We start from the raw sequence: 27147 nt of genomic DNA on the forward strand, positions 1-27147 counted from the left end.
AGGGAGAAAAGGGATAGAGAATGGATTGGGTGGTAAAAAGGGAGAATGTGGATGTGGAGGTACTGAAAGAGACAGTTAGCACCTCACCACCATAAAGATAGCACCATGAATAATGTCCAGCCAGGAGGTTAACTCCTCGTCTCTACCACACCCTTTTGTAAGAGCACAAACTCAGAGCATATAAGAGGATAACAAATCCTAGGAACCAAGTAAGACCATCTTGCACATGAAACTCCTGTAGTCTTTGGGATTAACTGAATCCCTCGTTTCTGTTTATTGCAGCATATCTCTCAATCCCTTAAATCACAAGTGTAGTACATGACGTTCCTAGATACACTGCAATGCATACCACGTATCCAAAGGCAGGACTGAGTCCTAAATCAATATCAAGCTTTATGTTTTTTCATCGGGTTCAGTTTTTGGAGAGTACTGTTTAGCTGGGAGGTATTTTTGAACTTTGTAGAGTGGCTCTGAGAATGCAACTGCTGGGGAAAAGATAGAGGGAGGTCAGGAAGAGTGCATGCAATAATTTCTTTTTTGTTAGCATAGCTTACAGCAACAGTTTTTTGTAACCCCCCGGTTCTTTAATGAGACTATTTACATCCAAACTTGGATCAAAGGTTATGCCTTTACGTCAAGTTGAATTTTTGTATTGCACCAGTTGGAGTTTATTATTACCACTTCATTAAATACAAAGAATGAGCAGTTTCTGCTGATGCATTATGAGAAGGAAGCTACATCTTTAATGTTATAATCTGTCAGAAAAACACATTTTAAGGATAAATATTTTTGTTTATTAATATGTTTCTAAGGCCTCTAACATATACAACTTGATCTAAAGAGTGGTTCTCAGTTCCATACCTGGACTTCTTTTTCCATATTTTTTCTTATTTTTTATTTCATATTTATTCTTTTTCCTCTCCCATTTAGCAATATTGAAGGGCCAGGTTGGATATTACCTTCTGGTATCTATTCTATTCTGTTCTATTCTACATAGGTTTTTATTCCATGCTCATCCCCATAGTATTTTAGCGCCTTCCAGAGGTGTAGCCAGAACTGATTTTTGGCAGGGCCTATGGTTGACAGGGGTGGGCATAAATTTAACTGGACGAAAAACAAGTGCTTTCCGAACTTCTGGCTTCCAGCCACGTGACTGAAAGCCCGAAGTTTGGGAAGTGACCGGCTGAGAAACTAAGCTGCCTAGACACTCCAGTTGCTAAGGTAGCTTAAGAGGAGCATCGGCAGAAGAACTTCTGCAACCGATTGAGTGGGCCTGCTTTCAAAGTGGGTGAGCCATGGCCCACCCAGGCCCACCTGTAGCTACGCCACTGGTGCCTTCCAGTAGTACATTAAGCAATGTGACTAACATCTGTTAGATATTGTTTGTTCTCTCCCCAGAGAGAGAAACGTGCAGTGGAAAGTTGTGTTTTGCATTTTGTTAAATATATATTTACAGATTTCTATATTTCTGCGGGAGAAGGCAAGGTCGAAGAAGTGTACTTTGCCTTAAAGCAGAAGGTGGTGAGGTTTCTGATGAATCTTAATTCCTGTGGGAATTCTTTCCACTTGACTCATGATTCCCAGGTTGGGAACCCATGATCTAAAGTGATTTCACACTGAACTGGATATAGATTAATGTAGTTTATGTTACTTTAAATGGATCCTGTGTTGAAGTATCTAATCAAGCAGAAGGTCCCACTGAAATCAATGGAAGGATTAACTAAGATAGATAGGATTTGGTCCAATAAACAGCAGTGATCCTGGGCTTTAAATATGTTCCCAACAAATTTGTAAGTAGTACGGTGAGTTCAGTAGTGTCACCACAGAAAGCCACAAGTGAACTCCTGATAAACTCAGTTCTATATTCCCTGATGAGGAAGAGTGCTGCTCAAAATTAGTTAAAAGTGTGAAAAAGATACCCTTGGAACATGCATTAGAAATCAATTGACATCTCAAGAAAGTAATGCAGAGTTTAAATAATTCCTCCCAGAATCAGGCCTTAGAAGTTTCTTATGTCAAAATAAATAATTCCTAATAGAAAACAAATACGTTCTTAATTTGGGGTGGATGGATCAAAAAGTTTCCATTTGATCTATGATATGCTTCAATCAGCAACACTTTCTTCAGCTTTGTACTAATTCTTCTGAAGTTCTCATCATCATGAGTATTGTGATTACAATGCAACAGGACACAGGTGGATTAAAAATGCAACATCTCCATAATGTTTGGGGCCTCATCATGCATGACATTCAGTAAATACATGGTCCAGCCTTAAAAGAGGTAACCTTTTCTTTCTGCTCCCTCCCCCAACCCAAAAATGTCAGTCCCTTCCCCATCAGCTAAAGGTATAAGTCCAGCCGTGATACATTGCCAAATGCCAAACCTATTTGGCACACACACCTGTTTTAGGTGAAACACTTTGGAGGAGACCGCCTCAACAATACCCATAGTGAGTGTTCTTCTATGGTAAACTATTAAAAACCCTGATTAAGCAAGAAGTATATTGAACAGAATCACTTTGCTTAAGTATGAGTACCTAATTCTGATCTCATCCACAGCAGGGTCAGGCAGGAAATCATTGGCATTTGTGACTAAATGCAATCCTGTATCCACAATCCTACATACTATTGTAGTAATGTGCCTTGAAAACTAATAACTCATTGATCAATAACATCATGATGAACTGTGTGTAGCAACATTATATGTAAAGTTATAAACAGAAGGTGTTTATGTGTTTATCAGACAAGTCTGGGTAAACCAGATTCTTCAAGACAAACAACAAGCTGACACCTCTAGCCAGATGTCAAATTTAATGGGTATTCACCTGTCAAGTGGCCATTCTTTGGCAAGGAAGTGGGGCAGGAACAAACTGATCTGCATTTTAGCAAACAACAGCATGGAGCCTCTTTCACCATCAGAATCCTTGTCTCCATCTTCACACCAGGAATGACCTTTATCTAGGGGTAACCATCAGGAAAGTCCATTTCAAAGGGGGCTGGACTATAAAAGTGAACAGTAAAAATACTCCAAAGTTTCTCCCCTATTTATCTCTCTCTCTTTCACCTAAGATGACAAAAGAAACAGGCTTTTGACTTTGGGAACAGATCCTGCCCTGAGAATTTGGTCAGCAATGTTACTGGAAACATGTGGTAAAGGATTTTACCTTGAAGCAAGTCTACTTTGTTAAGTTTTAGTGCTAGGAAGGGTTTTATCTTTGTTTCTCTTGAAAGCATTTCTGACTTTAATGCATTATACTTGTAACCACTTAAAATCTAACCCCTTGTAGTTAAATAAACTTGTTTTATTTTTTAATCAATACTAATCCAGTGCTGTGAATTGTTTGGGTAATTCCATTTAAAGTAGCAAACCCTGGTATATTGTTCCCTTACAGGGGCAGCAGACCTAAAATATCTGAACTGCCCAGGAGAGAGCTGGACAATGCAGAACACACGTTTTGGGGGGCAAATCCAGGACTGGGAGTGTGTTGGGGTCACCCTGCAAGTGGTCACCAAGGCTGGTGGAAGCCAGAGTGTGACATGGGTGTGCTGGCAGGCTGCAGCTATATACAGACTCTTGGTGTGACCTGTATGCTGTTGGTGAATGGTCCAGCTTTGATGTTGCAGCAGCAAAGCACTAAGACATTCAGGGTTGCAGAGCCGGTGGTGAAAAAACCCCTCACTGGAGTGGGCTGCACCCCAAAATGTCATAGGGGTGCAACAGCATAAGTGACTTCAGAAATAAGCCATAAGGTTTGAGAACGTTTATTGTGCTATAGTATTAGAAGTCGTTAAAAATACCCTCAAGATGATGGGTCAGATCCTCAGCTGGTGTAAGTCAGTACACTCATTTAACCCAGTGGAGGATGTGGTCCACTCTCTAGAGTCCACTAGGAAAAGTTGCCATTGACCTGTGAAGGAGTTAAGCACTACAATTCATGATTTTTAAAAAAAAAAAAAAGGCAATGAAACTTTCTTCAAACTAAAAAAGAAAAAAAATGGACTACCAGAGGGGGAAAGGAGAGCAAAAGCAAATGGTTTGGCACCCCCTCACTGTGATAGGGTGCTGGGCAAGAACTGCTAAGTCAGCCCTCTGTCATGCCAGCTCCAATTTCCAGAAGGAAATGGCTGGAGAAAACCTGTGTCTAATTAGAGAATGGGAGACAGTGGCCTGCCCAATTTGCCTGGGGCTGTATAAAAGGACTGAGAGGAAGGAAGCCGGGGAAAAGGAGCCAGAGAGTGGAAGCAGAATGATAGCTTTTCCCTCCTGGATGCAGATGTTAAACTGCAAGCTGTATATGATGAAAAGGTGGTGGGAGCACAACCCGTAAATAAAACTGCATCAGTGGTTACTGAACCCTAGGGTCTCTGAGTAACTGTGTGAGCGCAGCAGAAGCGGAAGCAAGGAAGGCATGATGAAGACCCTGCTGTACTCACTTTGGTGGAGAGGGGACTAACGAGCTCTTATTCACTAAAGAGGCTCATCTATGAGACTAGCTCTGCCTGGAGGGTGGGGGAGTTTAAAAAGGAAAACCTGCCGCAGGAAGGAGTGGTGAACAAGAAGAGACTGCTGACCACAGAGGGAGGTCAGCCGAGAGGAAGTCAGTCAGTCAGTCACGGGCCTCAGTGCCCCTGGAACTGCAGAGACCGGTTGTTGGGATGGCACTGAATCACTATATAGTATCACAATGGACAAGTCGGGTGAGCCTGAGTGCTAGAGGATTCTGGGAGCAGGGCCTCATAGCACTAAACTGTGGAAAAATCACTGAAAAGGCCAAACTTGCATTTGGCATCAACATGTGTCACAAATGGTTCGTCCAGATCCTGTGTAAGCAGCTATGCTGATGTGGAAGACCAATGGTCATGGTCAGCCAATGGCCAGTTCTCTTAGTGTGTACATGTGTAATAGCGTAATAGCGAATCTGGGGCGAACTGACCCTATGGAATGACGTGACATCAGGTGCCTGGAGGGGAGTAGTCCATGATAACTGAATATCAGCCAATCCCTGCAGCCCCCTCCCAAATCGTGAATTAATTGGCGTATGCCACATAATTCGCTGGCAAAGCATATTTTGGGGACATGTGACTCCTTTGGGAAGAGGGTATAAGTATTGAGAAGATCACATGGTATCTAAATTTTCTATCTCATATATCCAAGAGGGCCAGTGACACTGTCAGACAGAAGAAGGATTAAGACCAGAGGACCTCAGGGTAACCTAGACTTTGCTCCGAGGGATCATAGATCAGAGGGCCTCAAGGTAACCAAAACTGCACTGAGGGACTCAGAAAATAGACCAGGGACTTGAGGGAACCTGAAGGAGGAAGAGACAGTCGTCACCTAGGAGTGGTAGCTATCCTGCTTTGCTTACCAACCAGGGTACTCTGTGGGGCCAGCATAGTTACTGAGGGTTTATGCTTGGGAAACTGAGGCTTACTAAGGAGAGGCATTGTATGGCCCTCTCTCTTTGTCTGTGACATCTGCTTTTCAATAAGCAATAGCTCTGCATTGAAGATACTGACTTTTTGGTCTTCACTGGCATGATCACTGAGTGCCCAGCTGTGAGTACATTAATCGATCCGAGTTGGTCCCCGGCTCAACAGGCTGCAAAGCTGAATGCCCCGAGGAGGGGCTGGAGATAGACCTTAATGAAAGACGACAGACTGCTGAAAAGCTCAGAAGAAAGGGCAACTCCTAAGAGACAGGCCGCCTTTGCCTTTGCCTTTTTTTTTTTCCTTCTTTCATTTGATTTCCCCTCTCTCATAAGGGAAAGAGAGAGAAAAGGTTGTTTCTTTTGTTTGTTTTGCTTAGAGAACCCCTCATATGCTACGAAGTGGGGGAGGGGCATTATATACAACTTGAAGTGGGGACTCAGGGGGAGCCCCTTTCCCACCCAGGCACTTATGTGGGATGGGAGAGACCCACATTTCGAGTCCCTGTTCCAAATCAAGGTGAGCAGGGAGCATCAGAACGAAAACAAACTTCAAAACCTCTGGCCAGACCTACGGAGCACCTCACGTGACTGGACCTATGACACCAGAGCTTTATGCGTTCCTAGAACAGTGGCATTCAATTACAGGGGGGTAAGTCTGGAATAATGCCCATCACTTCACCAGTGTCACTGAGCGCAGAATCTGGCTAGTATTTTTAATAAGCTCCAGCAGCAGCTAGGAAGTTAGGGCACTTAGCTACGATCTTTCCCCACAGAATTTCCCAAGAACCAGGACTACCAAGAAAGCAGTCTACAGCACACAAGGACTGCAGCACCTTTGTGTATGCAACGCTGCAGGACTGAATCGTGCTTGCATTAAAGACAATAGCAAAACTCCCACTGAATCAGTGGAAGCAGGAGCAGGTCTATGAGGGTCCAACCCTGAGAGGCATTGAGCATCTGCCAATGGATGTTTTCCTGAGTAAATAATAAGTAAGGCCTTTCAGGTTTATTAGCAGTACTATGTATTATTTAGATTACAGTCTCACGAAAATATTGGGGCTTGGTTGGGCAAGGCACCATACAAACACATAGGGGTAGGTGTTCCCATACAGGGAACAATCGGGTGCAAGGAACTCCCTACTAGTTCCCTGTACCAGTCACCCATATCATAGGCAGCATCACGGGATGATGTTGCTGGGGTGGGGGGGCCAGGAGCATAGAGCAGTTGCCAGGCCACAATTCACATTCCTGTGCAGGTGGGTGGCTGGAGGCTAGGCAATAAGTAGAGCCTTGGCTTCGCCCCACAACTCACATGCCAATGTGCTGAGCCACAGAAACAAAGAAAGAAGCTCTGCCAGGAGGAAGGCTGTCACAGATTTCTTTCCCCATGGAGCAAGAGGAAAGCAGGGTCACAACACAGGGCCTGCTCTGCTCCTAGGGCAATGCAGTTATGCACTGCCCCTTTCTTGGGGTCGGGCACTTCAAGGTGTTCAGCCAGTCAACAATAAGAGACAGTCCTTGCTCTAAAAAGCTAACAGTCTTAATAGACAAGACAAACACTTTGCAGGGAACAGGAAAGATCATGATCCCCATTCACAGATGGGGAATTGAGACGCAGAGAAATTAATTGACTTGCTCAAGGACACAAAAGACATTTGTGATAGAGTCAGAAATTGAACCCAGATCTCCAGAGACCATCCGTTCTCTTTAACGTGGGCTGATGTTATTAATGGGCCACCAGAAGGTGCAGGGACATTTACAGAAAGCTATTCCGTGAGTAGAGTTCAGCTATGATTCAAAATTTATTTTCTATTTGAATGTAATTATTCTTTCATATAAAAAACACCAAAGAAGATAACTAAAAACTTTGATAAAAGCTACTGGTAAGTAAAACTGATTGAACTAAAAGAAAAAAGTAGCAACTGGAACAAATAATTTCCTTTTGTAATGATGATGAAGAAGAAACTGGAATACAGGGATTTTTTTTAATACAAAAGGATTAATCTGAACAAGACCATAGAGCTGAAAACTTTTGTATTAAAATAGATATTTCACTGGAGTAACAGATGCTCAGCTAATTCAAGATATCAACAAGAATGTGAAAACAGTGGGACATAAAGTCACCCCATGATGTGTCAAAGCTGGGAAATTTTAAGATGCAGTTCGCTGAGTCACTGGTTAAATTGTGTGAACTGCTGTTACTTTTCAAACTTTATTTTGAAAACTTTATTTCAGCTGCCTGTTCTGTACCTACAGAACAGGTGCTGAGTCTATTGGTGTTACTTCTATTGCTCCCGTTACCACAGTGTCCAAGTGCTTCAATCTTCTGAGAGTTCTGTCCCAGAAAGGGGAAAAAATGTGTCAACTGATTGCATGTTATATCCCTTTTACATAGTCTTTACCTTTCCTATTTAGGTCCCGATACTCCAAGGACTGACATATTTATCTATGTCTGTGCACCCCCTCCCCTAATTCTGTGCACCCCCTCCCCTAATTCTTACCTTCACAACTCCCCGGAGAGACAGGAAAGAACTATTTTCTGCATTTTGCAGATGGGGAAATGAAGTACAAAAAAGCTCTGTGACTTGTCCAAGAACACACAGGAAGGCTGTAGCAAGACAAGTAGTCGTCCCAAGTCACATGCCAGTGCTCGGGGCCACTGGGCCATTCCTTCTCTCAGTCAAGTGTTTGAGTTGACGGTTCAGTAGGAGTAAATGATCATTCATTAGGTATTCTACCCTGCATATACCAATGAGCAATGGAAACGCGGGGGCAATCAAGTCAGAATGAGAGTAACCACCAGCTTATGGGCAGGAGAGGTAATGCATTTTCATGTTAGACTCACCTCTTTATACCCAGTGGTGATGTTCCTTGTCTCACTAAGTATAATTAATGGTTCATCGTGCTATATGGGGGTGAAATTCATCCTTGTACAGAGGGGCTAGCACATTGCCAATACACCATTTGGATGCAGCTTGGATGTATGCAGAGAAGTCAGTGGTTACAATTTATTGCATCAAAAGCAGCAGAAAGTTCAAGGAGGAAAGGATGGAGCAGACGCACTACAGTGTGTCTCCTTTTCCAACACAGACCCTGTGGACTGGCATACAGCAGCACTGGTTTTCTTCCTACCTATTTTGTGCTTTATTCTGAAGCCATTTGAATCCAGTTCCATGCCTTTGGTATGCCAGCTAATCAAATTCTATTATCTTCAAAATCTTGATCCTGCCAAATTAATACCTTCTCACTTGTCAATCATAGTTCAATCCCCTGGCTTGACAAGAGTGATGGCATGTAAATTTATGTGATTTACAACCCTTATCACTCTCTGCCATTAATTTCTTCTTCTCCAATTTCAAATACTGGCTCATGCCCAATTTCCTCTAACTAAATTGTGATAAGATGAATATCTTATTTCTAGGTTCTCATTATTTCTTAAAGCTCCTTCCTACCTTTCAACCTTTACATGATGGATATAGCTGTCAAAAACCTGGGCATGATCCCAGATCTGGAGATTTCGTATATGAATTACTTTAGATACCTACTTTGGAGCTCTTTGCAGTCACTGTTGTGAAGGTCACTGTATGCTGTTTCAAATACATCACCAGTTATAAAGCTATTCTAATAAAGTATAATTGAGATAATGTGCTATTTGCCACCCATTTGGCCTTACACATTAACCTATATTTAGTTCCACAGGCCAGTTAAATTTCCCTTAACATGAAATTTCCACCTTATACTGAGCCATGCATGTGGTGAAGGCCAATGGTTAATTACCCTCACTGTTAAAAATTTACACCTTATTTTCAGTTTGAATTTGTCTAGCTTCAACTTCCAGCCATTGGCTCTTGTTATGTCTTTGTCTGCTAAATTTAAGAGTCTGTTATCAAATGTTTGTTCCCCATGAATGGACTGTGATCCAATCTGTGATCAAGTAGCCTCTTAACATTTACCAAAACCAGGGAAAGCCAAATTCCATGGGGGTCTTACAATCTAAATCAAATGAAGGTGCACCAGTCAGTGAAGTTCACCAGAAGGCAGCGTAAAATAAGTTGTTTCTTAAGGGAGAAAGTAGGAAGCTGTTCCAGTGATATATGGCAAGGGTCCAAATCTTAGAGAAGGTGAAAAAACAAAAACAACAAGTTAGGAGGAGAGATAAAAAGCAAGAGGGAATATATGGTGAAATCAATGTGGAAACATAGGGAGGAGAGGAATAATGCTAGTATAAAACCTTAAAATGGATAATGACTAGAGCCGTGCAAATCCATGGATATCCACTTTATATCCGCGGATATCCACATTTGTGGATGCGGATGCAGATAACCATGGGACCATTTCTTGCAGATAGTGGATCAGATGGTCACAGAGGTCGGGATCTCTGTGACTTCTGGGGCAGGGCTGGAGCAGCTGCCAGCCATGGGTGCAGCAAACAGCTGATCAGCTGTTAGGCCGGGGGAGGGGCTGATCAGTTGTTAAGCAGGAAGGGGGTGGGGCTGATCAGCTGTTAGGCATCCAGCAGGGCTCAACAGCTCAGCAGCTGTTAGGTGGGCGGGGCTGATCAGCTGTTTGGGATGGCAGGGGCTCAACAGCTGATGGAGGGCTGCTGGCTCCAAAACAGCTAATGCGCGGATGTGGATGTGGTTAAATCTAAAAGAGGGAGGGCAGTTTGCGTGTCGGGTAAAAGTTTATTCCAGTGGATGCAGATCGGATGTGGATCTACATATTTTTATCAGCACAGGACTGTAGAGCAGACTATGCAAACATTAAAGGGGAGAATAAAGAGCTTAAAATGTGGCTTTAACTCCGAAGCATGTCTGTCCAACTGGCTCTTAAAAATGTTCAGTGACAGAGATTCCACCACCACCCTAGGCAATTTATTTCAGTGCTTAACTATCGTGACAACTAAGAAGGTTTTTCCTAATGTCCAACTAAACCGCTCTTGCTGCCTATTGTCCTATCCTCAGAGATAAAGAAGAACAATTTTTCTCCCTCTTCCTTTTAACAACCTTTTATGTACTTTAAAACTGATATCAGTCTGACTGCCCCCTCAGACTAAACAAACCCAATTTTTTCAATTTTCCCAAATAGGTTATGTTTTCTAGACCTTTAATCATGTTTCTTGCTTTCCTCTGGATTTTCTTTAATTTGTCCACATCTTTTCTGATATATGGCACCCAGAACTGGACACAATACTCCAGTTGAGGCCTTATCAGCATAGAGTAAAACAGAAGAATTACTTCTCATGTCTTGTTTACAACACTACTGCTAATACATCCCAGAATGAGGTTTGATTTTTTTTTTGCAACAGGGTGACACTGTTGACTCATATTTAGCTTGTGATCCACTATGACCCCCAGATCACTTTCCACAGTACTCCTTCCTAGGTAGTCATTTCCCATTTTGTACGTGTGCAACTGATTGTTCCTTCCTAAGTGGAGTACTTTCATTTGTCCTTATTAAATTTCATCCTATTTACTTCAGTCCAGTTTGTCCAGATCATGTTGAATTTTAATCAAAAGTACTTGCAACCCCTCCCAGCTTAGTATCATCTGCACATTTTATAAGTGTACTCTCTATGCTATTATCTAAATCATTGATGAAAATATTGAACAGAACTGAACCCAGAACTCATCCCTGTGCGACCCCACTCCATATGCCCTTCCAGTTTGACAGTGAGCCATTGATAACTACTCTCTGGGAAAGATTTTCCAACCAGTTATGCACTTGCCCTATAATAGCTCCATCTAGGTTGTATTTCCCTGGTTTGTTTATGAGAAAGTCATTCGAGACAGTATCAAGAGCCTTACGAAAGTCAAGAAAAATTGTTCTTGTTTACTACTTAGGATAGGACAAGAAGCAATGAGTTTAAATTGCAGCAAGGGCAGTTTAGGCTGGACATTAGGAAAAAGCTTCCTAATTGTCAGAGTAGTTATGCACGGGAATAAACTACCTGAGGAGGTTGTGGAATATCCGTCTTTGGAGATTTTTAAGAGCAGATTAGACAAACACCTGTCAGGGATGATCTAGATAATACTTAGTCCTGCCTTGAGTGCAGGGGACTAAACTAGAAGACCTCTCAAGGTCTCTTCCAGTCCTACAATTCTACGGTCATCGCAAGGGGAAATGATCTTTGGATAGAGTGGAGGTGGAGAGAGAGAGATGTAAAGAAAAGGCTGCTACAGTTAAACAAGACGTAACCAAGGTGTTTGCATAACAGAGGCAGAGGACAAGATGGGCTTTATCAATATTAGAGAGGGGGCGAATGCAAGGGAGAAGATAACGGGTATGAGGGAAATGAAGCTTCAAAGAAGAATATTGGGGACAGGGAGGATGGTGAAATTACTCACAGTGAAGAGAATGGAGAAGAGGAGCAAGCGTCTCTACAGCAATGAGCCCATTTTAGAGATGCTGAGTGATGAAACATTTAAGAAGAAACTACAAAGTGACAGTCAGAGAAGCCAAACTAGACAGAAGGTGAAAGGTCCAAAATGAAATTGGGACATCCTGGGTGAGAGCTGAACCCATGGGACTGAATAGCTGAAAGGAAGAAGGGGGAATCTAAGGAGAGTGTCCAGCAGGGACTCCACCAGATGGGGAGAATGGCAGAGGAGGAGTGCCCTCTACCTAGCCTTGCTATCCCTTTGTTGTTATAAAAATTGCCAAAGTTGATTGTAGAATTTCATTCTCAATGTAATTCCTTACATAGTTAACAACATTTATACATCCTCCTGTCTGCAACATCTCTAGCTAGATTGAATGCATTTAGGTAAACTATTGCAATGACTAGGGCACAGGCAGTGAGGCCCTAATGGTCAGAGCCAAAGGTCAGCACCAAAGACAGTGTCAGGTGCCAAGCCAGGGGTCAGAGATGGAGAGAGTGTCGGGGTAAGGAGTAGGAGCAGGGACCTGGAGTAAGGGAGGAACTGGGAATAGACAGGAGTCTAGGATAAGGAGGACAGGAACCAAGATCAGGGAAGAATACAGGTTTCAGGAATCACGTATGCAGGAAAAGTCTATAACAACAGCCAGCCAGAGATTCCTCTAGTTGATCAGACAATATCTTGTGCTACTTCCTGGGTTATATAGATCCCCTCAGCCAATCGCAGATGCTGGATGTTTCCCTCAATCAAGAGGTTAGGGGGTGGGGTCCTCTGTAAGCTGGACTGATTCCCTTCTGTGGTTGCTCAGTTGAGCTGATGGCTGGCGATCATGGCCTAAGCAATGCCTGGGGAGCTGGGTTTGAGACCTGTGACTCCCTTACAACTAAACGGGAATGTTATGAACAAGTTACCCGCCCAGGAACTGGATGCATCTGGAGGAAGCCACTACTACAAAGGGAGATATCCTGTATGTTCTCAATTCAGAGTGGGCATTAAGTAGTGTAGTAGGGCTTGATCCAAAGCCCACTGAAGTCAATGGCAGTCTTTCCTTAGGCCTTGTCTATATTAGAAAAATTGCAGCAGAGTAACTAAATTGATTTAAGGTTGACCTAGTTACATTCCTGCAAACTTTGAATGTAGATGCATTTAAAGCTCATTAATACCCATTTAGCTCAAGCTGGGAATTTTTCGATTTAATGTAAATCAATATAAACTTGATTTAAACTGGTTTAAGTGTTTCTACATGAAGAGTTTGCACCGCATAACTTGATTGCTTTAGTTACGTGAGTACAATTTGTCTATAAAGACAAGGCCTTAGAAATTAATCAAGTTGGATGTATGTTTACCCTGGGAAAAAAACTCTACATGAAATGATCCAGTTCCCAGGGGAAATGGTACAATATTTTAGTGATTAGGGGCTGATCTGAATTTCTGTCAATGTTTAAGAGAGTCTGAAAAGCAAATTGAATTCCTGTGGATCAGGGAATGATGTCAGATTGATTTAATCAGTGTGGGCCAGCTGCTTTCAGAAACGTATTTGCACTCAAAGGAAACCCCATGTTTGCACACTTTAAAGAAGGCAGTTGCCTTTCTGGAGCTGCTCTCTCATCTTCCATCAGCCCTTATAAAGCCCATTGGAGTACTGCAGCAGCTCCAGCTGGACTTTCCTAGTTCTGCAGGAGCTGAGGAAGAGTTTTCATTCCACTGTCTTTTGCAATCTTAAGTAGAAATAAGTGCTAGCCTTATTTTCTGGAAGTGGTGTATGTCATTACGTTAAAATGAATGTTGCCTCACTCACTATACAGACACGCACACATTTGTAACTGTTTTAAATTTCACAGCTAAGAGGCAGGTGTATTAACCACTGAAACTGAGAATAAGCTAGCACATAATTAATCATGCCTAGCCTGATTCTCTACTCACACCAGGGTAAGTCAGGAGTAGCACTTCTCAAGTCAATGACGTTACATTGCTTTTACACCTTTGTAAGTAAGAAGAAAATCAGGCCCATCAACTACGCACATTAATGAGATCTCTCTTCCCTGCTTATGTGGAGAACAATATAACCCAGAGCAGTAAGTGCAATACATGCACAGATGGACCAGCATAACACATGGCCCCCTTTTCATCAAAAGCATATGTTGTGCTAATCAGTTACACAGTTGTGATGCCCAGGGAACCACAGCAACAACAGCAGAGTCTACATCTTGGCTACAAAGTGTTGCAGTGCTAGCATGCATCAGCCATGTGGCTTGCATGCATGACCAGCTCTATTTACAACCTGATTCCAGTTCCACAGTTCTCTCTGCCTTGTTACAGCATATCTGCAATCCTGAAACTATGGAATAGCTCCAAACAAGTGCAACACCCCACTGGTTCACTAATGGCACCACTGGACAGGAAACGTTTCTTCTCGTAAAGTGCATCCTTTCCTGGGCTGCCAAGGTAGTGAGGTTTTTACAAGGACAGGCAATATGGTCAACATCAAATAGAATGCAAAATAATTGTTGTCAGCCAGCAGAGGCTGCTATGGAAACTTTGCATGAGAAATACAGTAGTGTTTTTAAGGCAGGTCCAAGAAAGCAAGCTCAGCCTTCTTTCCATTATTTCAGATACAAATAAATATTTCTTACAGGGGGGTCTGGGTCTCCCTTTTATTTTGACCTTTGTAAATCTTTCAGTATATACACCACACTGTGGACATGGAAGTAAAGTTATTATATGATAATTATGTATTATGTGTACCGTGGTAGTGCCTAGGAACCCCAGTCATGGACCAGCATCCCATTGTGCTAGGCACTGTACAAACACAGAATAAAAATGTGGTACAAACAATTGTTTTCTTTGGTAATAGGAGCTTGTGCATTCTGGTGAATGTACCGTCTGGGAGCCAAGCTGCAGGTGTTCAGAACTTTGACCAGCTTACTAGTCTAGAGAGTAAGGGGAAAGCAGCAGATGTAATATAGCTTGATTTTAGTAAGGCTTTTGACACAGTCCCACATGACGTTCTCATATGTAAACTAGGGAAATGTGGCCTAGATGAACTTACTATAAGGTGGGCACACAACTGGTCAAAAGACTGTACTCAAAGCATAGTTATCAATGGTTCAGTGTCAAACTGGAAGGGTGTATCTAATGAGGTCCCACAGCATTCAGTCCTGGGTGCAGTACTGAGCAATATTATTTTCATTAATAACTTGAATAATGGAGCGGAGAGTATGCGTATAAAATTTGCAGGTGACACCAAGCAAGGAGGGGTTGCAAGCACTTTGGAGGACAAGATTAGAATTCCAAATAATTTTCACTAATTGGAGAAATGGTCTGAATTCAACAAGATGAAATTCAGTGAAGACAAGTGCAAAGTACTTCACATAGCAAGGAAAAATCAAATGCACAACTACAAAATGGGGAATAACTGTCTAGGTGGTAGTACCACTGAAAAGGATCTGGAGGTTATACTGGATCACAAATTGAATATGAGCCAACATGTGATGCAACTGAGAAAAAGGCTAATATCATTCTGGGGGACTATTAACAGGAGTGTTTTATGTAAGACATAGGAGGTAGTTGTCTGTCTACATGGCACTGGTGAGGCCTCAGCAGGAGTACTATGTTCAGTTCTGGACACCACAATTTTAGGAAAGTTGTGGACAAATTGGAGAGAATCCAAAAGAGAACAACAAAAATGATAAAGGTTTAGAAAATCTGACCTATGAGATAAGGTTAAAAAATTAGGTTTTTTTAGTCTTAAGAAAGAAAGACTAAGGGCGGAGCTGATCATCAATATGTTAAGGGCTGCTATAAAGAGGACTGTGATGGGAGAACAAGAAGTAATGAGCTTAATCTTCAGCATGAGCAATTTAGGTTAGATATTAGGGAAAACTTTCTATTAGGCTAATTAAGTTCTGGAATAGGCTTCCAAAGGAGATTGTGGAATCCCCATCATTGGGGGTTTTTAAGAAAAAATTGGGCAAACACCTGTCAGGCATGGTCTATGTTTACTTGGGCCAGGTCTACGCTAAAAATTGGGCCAACCCAGCTATGTCACATCCTTAGCGAACCCCTCCTATTGCAGTGGTGATTGTCTGCACTGAGGCACTACAGTAACACTGTTGCAGCCTTTCTAGTGAAGACATAGTCTTGGTCCTGCCACAATGCGGGGGGCTGGACTTGATGGCTTCTCAATACCCCTTCCTGTCCTACATTTCTAGGTGTAACCCTTCTGCCAGTTGGAGTCAGCAGCAAAAAGAGCCAGGTTCAAATCTAGGGGTTCATTTCAACAATACAACACAAAACTAGCTCAAGCCCCCACCCAGTAACCTGGGACAATTACACACCACCCCTTGGGCTCCTCTAGAGACAATGCTTCCCCTCTTGCAAGCACAGAGTCTAGAAAAGTGTAGAAAAGAGACTTTTAATAAAAAAGGGGAAAAGTAACCCGGCATTAACTTGGGAAAGTACCGCCAGCAGGATTCACATGCATAAAACTATGAGCAAAACTCCCACCTCAGAGTATTCTGGGCATGCCACTTGCTGCTCCACCCGGTGGCTGCCCTGCTGGCCGCTTGCTGCTCCACTGGCCCCTCCGCTCTGCCGACTGCTCTACTCTGCTGACCATCATGCCAGCTGCTCTGATGCACACCAAAACTCTCTGCTGCCACCTGCTCCTCTACTGTGACCTCTGCAGGTCAGTCTCCTGAGGGTCCTCTCAGTACTCAGTGATTTGCAGCTCTCAGTGACTTTTAGCTCTTAATGGGAGAACATCATTACTGAAGCAGGCTGGGCAAGACCGCTGTCCCACAGCAAGTGGTTTCGGCTTTAGTGATCATTTAACAAAACAAAGACTCCGAATGGAGCCATAATTAGCTCTATCTTTGAACAGTGGGGAGAGGCAGGTCAGACTATGCCTAGGGCTCTTATGCAAAGCCCACACCTCCCAGCAGGGACACCTGGCCCCATCCACTCTATCTTTCCCAGGGGTCTGCATCTGAGGCCCCAGCTTACCAAGTTCAGTTCAGATGAGGATGATCTCCTCAGTAATCAGGACAGGCTAAGCACAGTTCTTCTGCCCTTTACTCATGCAATAAGGAGAACAATATTTCATTACCCTTGCATTTAAAGTAATTTGTAACCCAACACCAGCCAAAGGGATCATTTGGGAAAAGCAGTCCCACCATGCTGAGTACCTAGGCAGGGTGGGTGTGCTCATGCTTCAGGGCCAGACTATATTTGCCTGTTCCCCTCCCTCCAGCCAGGTAGGCAGGGGAGAGCTCATTCAGACCCTGCTTACGTTGTGTAAAATCTAAGGATAATACATTTGTGACTCACCAACCTTGTAACCTCTACTCCAATGTCCTCTATTTCCCTTCATATGGTGCCAGTCTGACAGCAATATCAGAGCACCAACATGGTACCAGAATACCTAGCATCAGTCTAACAGTAAACAGCAAACAAGCAAGCAATGTACCTGCATCTACTTACATACAAGTACTACAATTCTCACTTCAAAAGACTCAGTGGAAGCAATATGTTGATGGGGGTTTAAAAAGAAAGCATTTATCTGTTGATTCTGAAAAAGTAAAATGTCAATATATTGTTGGCTACCAGGTAGCAACTATTCAGTCATGACATAGCAAATGCAGCCACTAGGACAATTATAGCTTAGTAATTATGGCATCCTATCTTTAGGAGTTGCTGATAAATTGGTCCAACACATGAGCAGAGAGATGGGTGGTTTGACTTCTATAAAGCACTAAACCAATGGTATTGGTTTACAGGGCATGGGGAGTGTTGGGATTTCTTAAGCTTTGTTAAAGAATAATGTTACCTGTACTCATGGCCAAAGCAATATTTCAGGAGGAAGCCCTCATTTTGAAAGGACTAATCAAAATTTAATTGCATTGAGCAACAAACAATCAAGAATCTATAGGAGGGACAAACCACGATGGAAAGGTACACTCTGTGATCTTAGAGGCTGTGCCTTTAAGGGCTAAATTCCTGGAGAGAGTCTGGGCAAGGGCACGTTGTTACACACAGCCAGTCAGAACTCAGACACTGAATGAAGCAGATCTCTGTCTGATTCCTTGACTTGGAATGATGAATAAACACCGGTGAGTATGTGTTAAGTCCCCCAACTGTGCCAGTACATAGAGGATCTGAGTTGTTATAGCCACCCACTACAGAGGGTTGACTGTTTAGCTCAAGCTGCAGCAGCTTATGCTTTTAAGTTGGGAAGTCTTGGGTTCAATCATGGTAGCTCCGCTGAGGAGGAGGGTGCATTAAATGAGGCCAAGTTTATTGCAGTATAAGCAACATGAAATCAATAAAACAGAATCTTAGGTGTAGCCAACTGGATGAGCGAAATATTGTTCAGATGCTTTTATCTTTTCTGTTTGTCTAACAGACTGCCATGGCAATGGATGGTAAATGAATAGCAGTGAACACAACTTTGGGGCCTGAGGCCAGCATTACAGCAGTACTTCTAAGCACTCCTCTGCTGTAGTGTGAAGAATGCGAATGGATTTATGCAGGGTTTAGGGAATGATTAATGGCACATGGGCTGAGTTTGTGGCGGCAGCAGGCAGAAAAGTGATCAGTGCTTGGAATGGAGAAACAGCTTCTGCATGGGGTCTTTTGGAGCAGGAGAGCAGTGAGGGAGAATGCAGGAGAATTGCGGTGAGAGGGGCATATCTTTGTGAACCGATGCCCACTTATTAAGAACTGTGACCCCCCTTTGACAGCCATTCTCCAGGTATTCAGCACCTTACAGAATCGGGACTCTTGTGTTGGCACTTATGCATGCAGTCTTAGGTCAGATATTTTGGCCTCTAAATGCCAGTGGCCAAGTATTCTCCATTTAAAATCTCTGGTGAGGGATGCCCCTGGCCACATCCCTCCTGCCAGGTGCAACTTTTTCAGCCACATCTCACGTGTATCTCATTGTGCCTCCCTTTGAATATGATCCTCAGGTGCAGACTCTAATTGCTCCTCTGTATTGAGGAAACAATGGTCTGAATTAGTAGCAACACACCCTTGGGAAATTAAAGGCCAGATTCTTGCTTCCTCTTCTGACCCCTTGGCACCACAGGTACCAGACTCTGGCTACCGCTGCTTAGCTCAGGATTCTCACAGGGTGGGAAAGATCTCAGATGGAGTAAAATTGGTGGAGCTGATGGTGCAAGGTTTCTCTGCCCCCCCCACCACCACCTTGATTCAGGAGGTATGTTGGAGGATTCAGGGGTGCATCATGTTCATGTTGGTAGATGGGGCAGAGAGTAGCTGCACTTCACAAAATCTCAGATGGCACAGGGGCCCTTACAATCGTAGGAATCTCCTAGGCCATCATAACTTCTGACAAAGTCAGAGAATTGGGCTGGTTCACTGATGGTGCCTTCACTGGCCATGACATTCCATGTTGAGTAGATCCTGATGCAGAAGAGAATCTGGCGTTTAACCATCAAAGCCCAGTTGGGGACAAGAAATGGTCGCTGTAGAAATGTCACCTTGATACTCCATACATCTGCTCTCAGATAGCATTCTGAGTCCCAGCTGATGACTTTTGTGAAGAGAAAAATGTTTCACTTTTTCTTTCTGTTAGCCCTGCAAAGCCAGCACAGCTATGGAAGAGGGACTTGGAGTTTATGCTGACATTAGCATCAACATAAGAATGTGGGAACATAGGAATTGCGTATCACACCAGACTAGTGAAGTATCCTGCTCAGAATGGCCATTATCAGCTGCTTCAGAGGAAGGGTACTAGTTCCATTAGGACAAGCTTCTTCCTAAATCCCACAGTTTAGAGGTTTGGCGTATGCCATGAACATGATCTAAACTCTTGTGTGTGAAGCCTTATGATCCTATCTAAAGTAACTGTATATGTTATTATCCATATATCAACAGAATTGTTAGCTAAGTCTTCTCTACACTTACAGGAGAGCTTCTCCTTTCAGTGTAGGTACTCTGCCAGCCCAAGAGGTGGTAGCTACATCAATGGGAGAAGCTCTCCCATCGACATTGCGCTGTCTACACCAGGGGTTAGATCGATATAACGACATTGCTCAAGGGTGTGGATTTTCCACACCCCTAAGTGACTTAGTTCTACTGACATAATTTTGTAGTGTAGACCAGGGCTAAATTAATATTGAAGATCAAGGAGCTGCACAAATGTACCAGAGTGCAGAATTTGGTGTGTAGAATCTTTGTTACGGGTGATAATATACAAAGATGTATTACAACATTGGAAGTTAAAGCTAAAATAACTCAGATTAGCAATAAAGCACATTTTTTAACAGTGGATGGAAATAACCATTTTAAGATTTACCAAGGGTTGTGATGGATTTGCTATCACTGGAGTCTTTAAATCAAGATTAGATATTTTTCTAAAAGATATGCTGTGGTTCAATCACAGCTATTGGACATGAAGCAAAAATTAGTTCAGGAAAGTTCTGTGGCCGGTGTTATGGAGCAGGTCAAACTAGATGATCATAATGTTCCCTTCTGGCCTTAAAATTCTATGAAACCAAAAAGAAATCCAAATTTCCTCCTATGGGGTGAGTTAGAGAGGTCACCAGGCTTTAAAACATTGTATTTCCTTATAAACTGAGCAAAATTTACTGGTAAGTAACTAAATCTCTGTCATAGAACCATGATGCCATTTTTAATGAAATCTATTTTCACAGTATTTTCACTTTAAAAACGTGAGACACCACTTTTAAAAATGCTTCACTACTAGAGACCTTATGCAAAAGTTAATAGTGTACCCTTGTAGCTGATGAACTTCAGCTTGTTCACCTATTGTCACAATGTCAACATAGAGTCCATCAGAACACATCCTGCCAGTCTAAGGGTCATTAGTTTCTCCTTCCTTGCTTAATAATGACAGGATTATTGGATACTACTTGCTGGAAGGAGGTAGAGCGTGCATGGATGAACTTCCCGAGAAAGAATCGTATCTCTATTTTTAAATTCTCACAAACTATTAACTCAACTTTAATATAAGAATCTAAGAAAATATCCAAAGGGAAGAACAGAACAAAACTGGAAGGGGAATTCTCCTGAACCACCCACCATCAGTGAGAGCTTAATATGCTTGATTCAGCCCCTAAACTAGGTTTGTCAAGAAGAAACGTCTCTGACAATAGATAGGATAGACAAGATATTTGAGAGAGCTAAGGATGAGGAATGATCTCCATAAATAGGGGCAGTGAGACCTGGACAAGGTGCCTTGTATACATCTGTTATGCCTCTGTCTTGCTGTCGATTGAAAAAAATCCTCCTAAATTCAATGTGATGCTGGTTCTAAAGTTGCAATCTGTTTCCAATTCTAATTCAAATATTTTGAACACGAAGTATTATTCACCCAGCGTTATGTTAAACTATTTGTCTGTCCCCTGCCCTTTCACTATTCAGGTTATGAGATGCAGTAACTGGAAAAGGCCAGGCAACAGTCAGGTTACTGCAGAGAAATCACGGAGCTGGATTCTCCTGTCATTTATACTTATGTAAAATAGGAGTAATGTCACTGAAGTGAATGGTGTTATGTAGTTGTAAGTGACACAAAAACCAGGCCGTGAGACTAAAAAGAATTTAATTTGGTACCACTCTTGTAGCCTCCTGATCCACACGGTTACCATGGCTAGTTCAGCTCTCAGCGCAAGTTAGGACAAGCATCAGGAATGCTCTAACCTATGACATCAAGTAAGTACCTAAAAAGGGCAGGGTGGGGATTGCTGGAATCCTCTTCCTAGCATGCTCCCATACGTCCTCAACATGACTCCTCTGCTGAGGAGCCCAGGAGGGGTGGCATACAGTCATTTACATTGACTCTTCACCAGTCAGGCATTTCACAATGCCAAGGGAATCCTCAGCTCCCCAATCAGGGCAGAGGCATTTGGAACAGTGCAAGGGGCTGAAGAGAGTCTAGTCCATGTCTGCAAATTCCAGAGTTACCCAGATTCGTGAGATTACAACTGTATTTCCCCAATACCTTTCCCTCCCTAGTACCTGTCTGCCCAAAGATTTGTACTGTGGACCCTGAATCAGCTTGGCAGATATCAGCATTTGAGAATTTTTCTCTGCAGTTCATTTCCTGTACAACTGTTTTTCATGAGACAAACTCAGCATGTAAATGGGAATTTATCAACAATAACTGCATAGTTGAGAGATTTTTCCACTTCACCTGGCCAGACAGATGTAGTCAGTTATATCACTGTTCATTAAATAAATTTACAAGTTACCCATGTGTCACACAATGGATGGGTGATCTCACTCATACAAATGTAGTACATCTTACTTGTTATCAAATCTGTTTCTTGTGTGATCTCCATGTTCTTATTTCTAGATTGCTTATACTGGCTAATTTTCGGGTTTTTTCTTATTTTTGAAAATTCAAGTTGATTTTATTTCTATGTTTTGCTTTCAAATTCAAGCTCTATTTTGGTAAAAATATTCAAATTTGTTTGACAATATGACCTATCACAGCCTCTTTCACAAAAAGACAACCCATTGTGCATACCTAGTTTGACCCAGGTGATTTGTTTGATGTAGAAGCTGCCTGTTCTAAAATTTGATACTGGCCCACATTATTTGGCTAACATAGTAGAAATTAAGTCAGAAACAATGAATAGAAAAAGTCTCTTTCCTGGAATAACATACATATATCTGTAACACTGTTTATTCTTAAACTAGCAAAGTTTAAACTCTCTTCCTTTCATTCATGCTCCCTAAGACATTCTAGAATTTTTCGGGGTGCTTGTTTCTTCCTTTCGGTGTGTGTTTTCCCTTCTCTGCAACCTATTTCTGTTGCCAGCTTCCTGGCTTTGTAAACCTGCCCAGTTCCTCTCCCAGCTGCACTTCATCACCCAAGTAGGCCTAAATGCTCCTGGGCTTTTCTCCAGGTGCAGCCTATCAGTTAATTGGCCTAATTTACCCCTTCTCTCTTCCTCCAGGAAGCACGAGTGTCTGAGCAACCAACTATGCCAAAGCAGTGGACGTACTGTCCTCTAGGATGGTGCAGCCTACTCTCCTATTTCACCTGTCCAGCTCTGCATGCTGGATCTGGGGTGTGAAGAGTCCATTCTTCCCTTTGAAGTAATTTGTGTTGTTGCACAGAGAGAGTAGAAACAGCATTCCAGGAGTGCAAGGACTGCAGTTGTCCTTAGATGCCTTCTTCCCTGTCTAATGAATTCACATAAGGACCAGGGACAATCTAGTCCTTGGTGGTTAGGCAGTCTCCAGCTAGTTTCTTTTCCCCCCTCATATTTAACCTAAAATTTGAACATGTTATTTCACATATTAGCTTCTTCTCATATAGTCATGATGCAACACAAGAAAAGACCATTATAATGGGAAAAACAGGCCATACCCATTCCTAATGCACAAAGATCTACTAGGCACAAATGAGACATGCTCTTCAACACTTGGAAAATCTTTTTAGGAGAGGATCCTCCTCATCAAAAATGGACCTTAAATGTTTTGGAAGTTCAGATGGGTTTGAATAAGCACCCAGAACACAAATGCTTAATCCAAATCATCTGAACTTCCTGAGCTTGCAACTCTTGAGCCAGAACTCTCACAAGAGCAGGATCTTTCACACAAGAATTTCAGTGCTTCCAGGTAGGATGGAGAATGTTACAACAAGGTTTTTTTCTAGCTGCTTCTGCACCTCTGCTTCCACTGATCCCATCTGAAAACAGGGTGTTCAGAAGGAATGCAAAAGAAAACAATATTTTAATAAAATTAACAAAAAAATTCAAACCTCAGAAGGATTTGCTTTGGGGCAAAAGACTCAGGAAATTTCTTCCCTGATCCGAACACTACCCATTTGTAGCAAGAGATGATTAAACTAATAAAGAATTCAGGATTTGCGGTGCTTCAATTTCTGGAAGTCCAACTTCAAAATTTGCCCCCTTTAATTCTTTCAAGAGTAAGTAGAGATTTGATTGGGTTAACTGAGGCACCCAAATGAACTAGTCTTTTGGAAATCCTAGCCATGTCACCTGCTTTTGAACACAATCCAATGTTGTTGGTTTGCTTTCTGCTTTGGAGATCCTGTGAAACAAAGGAAGAGTTTGCTTTTATTTTTCTCTTCATTGTATTAATATAAATTTGACCAGGTTATTTCCTAAATTAGAAGTCCACTTTCTCTAATATAGGTGAGTTGCAACACAAGGGGGATGACAATAATAATGGGTAAAACAGACCCTAAAGGGCACAGAGATCTAATGGGGACAAATGAAATGTTCTCTTCAAACCTTGGACAATCATTAACCTTCTTGAGAGGTTAACCTCATCATCACAGATGAGCATTGGGTCGGATGCCATAAATCCAGGGGTAAAGAACAGCTGGCTGAAGCTGAATCTGTTCATGGTCAGAGAGAAGTATTTTGAAGAATTTGCTGCCATGAAGCAGTCTCCTTTGGTTGTAGGTTCAAATCCACAATTGGTTCATTCAGTCCATTGTCTGTACTCTTGGATTCCTCACTGACACTAAACTCTCACATAGCAGCCTCCACAAGTAATGCTTTTTCTACCATCTCCATTTGACTAGGAGTTTCTGTCCCATCCTGGTGGATGAAGACCTGGCCACAGTTATTTATGCCTTCTCCACCTCTCAGCTGGATTACAGCAACACAATGTACCTGAGCATGAAGCCTTCAGTGCTAAGGTAACTCCAGCTAACACAGAACATCGCAGCACATCTCCTCAGCAACTCAGGCTACCACGAACAGATCAGATCTGTTCCCTGCTCTCTACGCTGGCTCCCCATGGAATATTGAATCAAGTTCAAGGTCTCAGTCCTTATCTTCAAGGCGCTCCAGAGCCTGAGTCCAGGATATCTAAAAGATCATCTAGAGCAGTGGTTCTCAACCTTTTTGGGTTCACAACCCATTTGTAAATGTTTATGGCCTTTTGCAAATAGTCTGGGGATGGAGCCCCTGGAATGGTTTTGATTGAATCCTGCCCCTCAGGAGGCTGGGTCCTGTCCGGCACTCACCCCACAGCGGTAGCTCCTGCAACTCCTGTGCTGTGGGACTGGCTGGACTTGGTTCTCTGCTCTGGGCATTGAAACCTCTGGAGTTGCAGCACCACTCAGGTTTGGTCCCGCCCCCCCAACTGGATCAAATTTGTGAGAGGAGTTATGGCTCATGGGGTTGCAGTGCCACTCATTCAAATTTTACCTATCTGGATTCCTCTCATGATAGCGGGTCCAAACCTGAGTGGCACTGGGACCCCAGAGGTTGCCATGCTTGGAGCAGGGAGGCAAAGCCAGCCAGCCCCGTGAGACAGGAGCCACAGGAACTGCCATGTGACCCTTTGAAACATTCTGGCGACCCAATTTTGGGTCCCAACCATGGGTTGAGAAACCCTGGTCTAGAGGTCCAGGAAAAGACCATGGTGGACAGCTCTGTACCCTGACACAATGAAACTCTTAACAGTAAAAGTAAAGCTTGTCTGTGTGGGAGACAGAACTTTGTCGGGGAACTGGTCTGAGATATTGTAATGAACTCACCCGGAATTTAAGGACTGTTACAAACCTCATCGCTTTTCTTTCTCCAAGTGCAAGACATATTACTTTGACCTTGCCTTCTCTATAAACACATAGCAACAGGTCTATTTATCAAAACAAAACAAGCAAAACAAACAAACCCTACCGAAACAAGACACTCCACTGCACATGCAGCTCCCCCTGGGGAGAGGATGAGAGAACAAACAGCATATGACAGATGTTAGCTGGAAGGCTTCTTAGGCACTACACTCACTTCTGGAAGGCTACTTAGGCACGACAGTGATCAGTGCAATAAAAGAACCTATATAGAATAGAACAGAGAGAGAGGAAGTGAATAAAACTGTAATGAAAAAAATAAACACAGGACACATACAGGGTATACGAGTCCTTCTTGGGCCAGGCTAGGTTTTTGGGGGGAGGAAAGCGGCTTCTTAAGATCACAGGCTTCTCTTAAACCAGAAAATAGTATTATTTTTACTCTTGAGAGAAACCACAGAAAACTACAGAAAATAAAAGGATTATGACTCAACTAGTTTTGTGAAACTTGTAAACTCAAAGATGTAATTCATTAGCTTTGTGAACATTTACCCTCCACAATCTTAGCCCATCTGTTCATTTCCATTAAAATCCCTCTTCTTTCCTGTGCTTTTGAATCTGTTAAGCTATTAGCCAGTTTACTGTCAAAAGACCTTCATTTGTATCCTTGGTTTTGGCATTTTGGTGTATGCATCCCATTCCTGTGATGAATACCTACTCTGACATTCCTTCTCAGCAAATAGATTGTGTTACAAACTATCCCATTATTGATTTTGTAGTAAGCTGAGTAAATCCTAAACCCTGAATAAGGCTTGGCGGTTATGTTTCACTGCTCCAGTACCTGATTGGCATTCAAATTGTGCTAAACCCTACTGAAATAGTTTTGTTGCAGTATGAAGCACAAATACATTTCTTAACATTATACTTGTTCCAATACAGCCAATTATTTTAATGTTTCCATACAAGGAATAAAAAAAAAATACTTCAATGTTTGTTTCAGTTGATGATTCTCTGCATTCTGTGCAAAACGCACTTCGTTCGTGGCAAATTTTGGAAGCCAGCCAATTTAGGGTGAGGAAAGGAGGCTTACAAGTTTACAGGCAGAAACAGCATTTATGTCCTTGTTATTACTTTTGATTAGATGTGACATATTGTTGTGTTTGACACATTATATTTCATAAAGCAGGAAGTGGCAGATTTTTCCAAAGTATATTTATATATTTGATTACTTTTTACCCAATTCTTTGAATAAAACTGCTGCTCTGCATGTTTTTAGTGACTGCTTGATCCTGTCTGGGGCGGGGGTTGTTTGTTTGGGGTTTTTTTGAGCCTTTATGAATTGCAAAAATATTAAATTGTTTCCTGCTGTTTCCAATCACTTGGCTGTAAGTCAGTTTTCCAATACGAAACATTATGAGACACAATCTTAATGACAATCTTTACAAGGCACAAACACACAAATGACAATTTATTGTCAAAGTGTTAAACAGAGACCACAGGTCATACATGGGAAAGTTTGGAGATCATGAAGTATGAAGTACCTGCTAATTACACTTTCTCTAAGAATGTAATAATATCACTTACCATTTTATAGCACTTTACATCTTCACAGTACTGTTCAGATTCTGATTCATTCTCACCGCCCCTGCACCGGGTAGGTAGGTAAATACCATTAGTTTCATTCCACAAAATGGGTAAACTAAGGCACAGATAGGTAAAGGAATTTGCACAAGCTCACATAGGGAATTGGTGACAAAACAGAGATTGCTCCTCAGATGTTGGAATTGCTGACTCAC

The 27147-nt window shown here is 42.4% G+C and overlaps 1 long non-coding RNA gene across 1 annotated transcript; it reads right to left on the reverse strand.

Annotated features, from left to right (window-relative positions):
• Positions 1-386: 386 nt before the first annotated feature.
• On the reverse strand, positions 387-27147 carry LOC137165801 (uncharacterized). Its single transcript, XR_010923499.1, has 3 exons — positions 27090-27147; positions 26936-26996; positions 387-485 (listed from the first exon to the last, which is right to left on the reverse strand). It is a non-coding gene; the product is annotated as an uncharacterized lncRNA (long non-coding RNA).

Source organism: Emydura macquarii, unplaced genomic scaffold (genome assembly GCF_026122565.2).
Source record: "Emydura macquarii macquarii isolate MOO-44397 ecotype Brisbane River unplaced genomic scaffold, CSIRO-AGI_Emac_v2 contig_318, whole genome shotgun sequence".
NCBI lineage: Eukaryota > Metazoa > Chordata > Testudines > Chelidae > Emydura > Emydura macquarii.